Genomic DNA, 4085 nt, shown 5'->3' with positions numbered 1-4085 from the left:
GACGCAAACACGGCGGAAATATGCGGCACGTTTGCGTCTCCGCAGACGCTACGCGATCGTGCCGAGCGTCTGCTCGCTTCCCCCACGGGCCCGCCTGGCAGCGACCCTGTATGAAGGCCATCGCTTTCGCGGCTAGTGCTTCCGCGGTCAGCGCTTCCGCGTCTGCGCCGCAACCTTCGCCTTCAGTGTCGCGGCTTCCTGTTCTGCGCGCGCATTGATGGGCGGCGGCTTGGCTTCTGCGCTGTCTTCAATGACATCGTATCCTGCACGCGATCGGCCTTAAAAGTCAACCGGCACAGTTCTTGCCCTCGCCAACACCTCCACTCCTATGTCCACCGCCGCACCATGGGAAAGAAGAAGGACGACTTCGAGGCGTACGATAGAGGCACCAAGAAGGGAGAGCGGACGCAGAGGGTGCTGCTACCCGTCACGGTGGGGAGGCTGATGCACGGGAACTGGACGTCGTGAGTCGCCTGGTCGGGCGTGCAATTGCCTGGCGTGCAATTTTCATGTGTTAAACTATGTAAATTATGTTTTCATGTTATAAAAAAATGATTCTCGCAAAAAAATGTGTTGTACCGCTGGAGCCACCCCCAACGCAAATAGACACGCAGTCGATTTCGATTATTTAAGCCGACGTAAACGGACGCGTGCTGTCATTTTCGAAGGCTGAAATGGATGGCGCGGCTGGAGATGCCCTTAAATGGCGTGTACTGATCTACTCTGCCTCAGGAGTTGGTACAGGCAGGCTCGTAGATCCAACCTGTACAGCCTGCAGCTACAGGTACATATGTACCGCGGCGGTGCACGATGCATGCACACCGACCTGTCCACTTGCCAGTGACAGGAGAGCCGGTCCTCATCCTGTGCATTCCCGGTTTCCACTGGTTTTGGCAGTTTCCTCAAACCGCACCGTTTCCACTGGTGCTGAACGGTTTGGTGCGGTGTAAACTGCTGATGCTAGATGTGCTGTCTGGTTTGGTGCGGGTTGGTTTCACGGTTTGGCACGGGTTGACACCGGCTGACATCAGATGTCCATACCACACCACGACACATGCGCTGGCCAAGAGAAACAAACCAAAACAGCTTACTAGCTAGCTGAGTCTTCACAGCTACTCCATACAAAGTATCTAAAGGTATAATTGTTGCACCCTTATGGAGCTCTCACAGACGTTTGGATTTTTGGCCATCCGATCGAGCTGACGTGGCGCGATCTCGGCCGGCCGTTCCGTCCAGGGCACGAGGCCCTCGCGCGAACCCACCTTTTATCCATGGGTCGCTAAAAGCCCCGCTCGGCCCGGTGTCTCGCTCCCAATCGTCTCGCGCGTCTCCTCCTACCAATCCCCTCCCGTCCTCCTCCCCCCAATCCCGTTCTGCCCAGCGCCGCTCCACCTCCTAGGCCGCCACCCGCCCTTCTCCTCCTCCCAAGCCTCGTCTCCCCACCTCGCCGGCAGATCTCCTCCGTGCATCCGTCGAGGAGCTCGAGATGGAGCAGGGTCGTCACCCCCCCATCTCCCGATGCCCGCCTCGGCCGGCCTCCTCTCCGGCGAGCCACCATCGCCCGCGTCCTCCCGCTCTAGGTCATCAAGGCCAAGGACGAGCAGTGAGGCAAGGACGAGCGGCTTTGCTTGCCACAACTACGCTCGCCTCGTCTTCGTCAGATCCGGCGAGGCAGGGCCATGGGAATCCCACGGAGGAAACCCTAGCCGCATTTCCCCCAATCCGCTCGTGAGCCTCCTCTCCGTCGCGTCTGGGGCGGCCAGCGAGAGGATCCCCTCCTCCATCGCTCCCCTTTCTCACTAGGCAGGGAAGAAGGTGCAGCGCCGCCGTCTTCACCGCAGGGGAGCAAGCTGACGGATTCCATGGCGCTGCCATCGTCTTCAGCCTCGCGTCCAAGGCAGAGCCTACAGTACATAACAGGTCTCCTCTCCCCTCTCTCTGGAATCCCTGCCTCTCCTTTTTTTCTCACGCCCCTTGCCTCCCCAACAGTAGGAGTGTGGGTCGTCCCTGCAGAGGGCATGGGGTCTTGACTCGCAGCCTGCCGGTCAGAGGCGGCCGGCGCTGCTTGGGGAGGTTTCAGCTGTGTGCGACGGCGAGCAATTCCGATTCATATATTGCTAAGGTGAACCTTCTGCCAATTATTCCCCTCTACTCATTATCTCTCTCTATGCATTGGCCAGTGAGAGCATCAAGAGGAACTTGCTGGCGACCAAGATCGAGTGAAGCCTCATGGGGAGTGGATGTACAATATTCTATACGCGAGGTCCCAGCCATCCTACAAATTGGTCCATGGGCACACTCTAGGATAACCAGATATGTAATTGTAGGCTTGGATTTTTAATTTGATACAAATAATTAAAATGAATGGATATTTATTTATGGCGAGACTAAAGTTTTATTCCTGCAAATTGGTCGATGGGAATACTCTAGGAATAACCAGATATCTAATTGTAGGCTTAGATTAGTAATTTGATACAAATAATTAAAATGAACCTCGGATATTTATTTATGGAGAGATTAAAGTTTTATTTATTCTATATCGTATATCAGATTTCTTTAAGTTTAGTTTAGTCTTACCTTGCTAAACATGTCAGTGTTTTTAGTAAATTTCCTCGCGTCAATTGGTTACAATTTCTTACTTCCTGTCTTATTACTTTTATGATTTCGTCCACGGCGGCCGGCGTCGAGCGAAGCCGCACTGGGAGTGTATGCTTTGGTTCTGGTAAGAACTGATGCTTACCTTGGTTTATACTCTTATTTCGTATTTATGATAGGTGCAATCAACGAATCAAAAATTTGCTCGATGAAAACCTGAGGTTTGCTTGTTACTTGCTTATGTGATGCCCCGTCTCACTTCGCCTTGCCTTAGAGCAGATCATTGTAACCATGTTACCTTAAATTATATGCTTGTGTTAGTTAAAAGTAGAATTTTAGGGCCATCGTATGCTCCCAGCTTGTATTTTGAAAAAAAATTAATATATTGACCACATGCAAGAGATAGTCCAGTGGGTGGGATGGGAGCCCTACAAAGTTACATATACAAGTGATAATCTTCAAGCCTTATATGATCATGCAGTTGAGTTACTTGAGTTAATACGGAATGTACTAGCCTATGTGGATCACCAGGTATTTTTCTTTTCTCCGCTATCATGGTACGTATCGAGCCTTTGAGAGACAAAATTGACAAATTCTGAACTGTTTGATTTAGTCCTAGAGCATACATCTTTTTTGAAAATCTGGTTATATTTGTGCTTAATTTTTTTCTTTAATGTATCCTTTGTTTGCCATCCTATCAGTAGCAGTAGCAGGACAGAGGGACAACGGTGGGGGATGGGGTCTCTAATGTGTCATGCTCAACCCCGATTCGTCTAAAAAAGGGCACAAGTCAGCAGCCAACTGCCTCCGCGTTGAGGAGCAGTGCCATCTTCTCAACTCATCTGCGCCCATGGTGATGAACTCCACCGCTGACCACCATCTAAAGATGCCCGTGGCGCCGGCCACATCATCTGAGGTGAGCGAGCGTTTTGTCCTTGCATTTGATTCTCCCTATTGAAGCATAAGAATTGTCATATATAATTGTTCTCATGATTTCTAAATAGGTTGCAGTTATCCAACTTCCTGCTATATATATTTGGACTTTATGTAAACCTCAAAGAAATCATGGTCTTTCTACCAGTGGATGTAATATGCTTCGTAGTGCTATTAGAGTAGGACCTCCAAAATAATATGAAGAAATGCATCTCGATGTCATGTGTTTCCTCAACTATTGATTATGTAAATTCATGTATCATCTAAAAGAGGATATTCATCCATTTATTTTAAGTACCATATGGCAATCTGTACCACAAATAGCAACTGATGGTTAGTGGCTATGGTCAATAAATGCAAGATATTAGCGGCAGTTTTGCAGGCTTATGGAAGAAGGAACATCTATAACTTTTTCTTGTTTTTCCCCATTAGCTTTTTTATTTGGTTCAGGGAAGAACCAAGACTAATATGTGATTTTAATGTTAGTTAATCTATCAGCAGTAATTATCGTTTGATATTGTTATGAAGAGGCTGAGATGGGCACTTCTCTTTTTTAT

The 4085-nt window shown here is 49.1% G+C and overlaps 1 long non-coding RNA gene across 1 annotated transcript; it reads left to right on the top strand.

Moving 5' to 3' along the window:
• The first annotated feature begins 2507 nt into the window (after positions 1-2507).
• On the top strand, positions 2508-3692 carry LOC124687397. The gene is made up of 3 exons (XR_006998204.1): positions 2508-2722; positions 3297-3511; positions 3600-3692. It is a non-coding gene; the product is annotated as an uncharacterized LOC124687397 (long non-coding RNA).
• Positions 3693-4085: the final 393 nt, after the last annotated feature.

The sequence above is a fragment of the Lolium rigidum genome, chromosome 2, assembly GCF_022539505.1.
Source record: "Lolium rigidum isolate FL_2022 chromosome 2, APGP_CSIRO_Lrig_0.1, whole genome shotgun sequence".
Lineage (NCBI taxonomy): Eukaryota > Viridiplantae > Streptophyta > Magnoliopsida > Poales > Poaceae > Lolium > Lolium rigidum.
The sequence above is the reverse complement of the archived record's forward strand: the minus strand, read 5'-3'. Positions and strand labels throughout refer to the sequence as shown.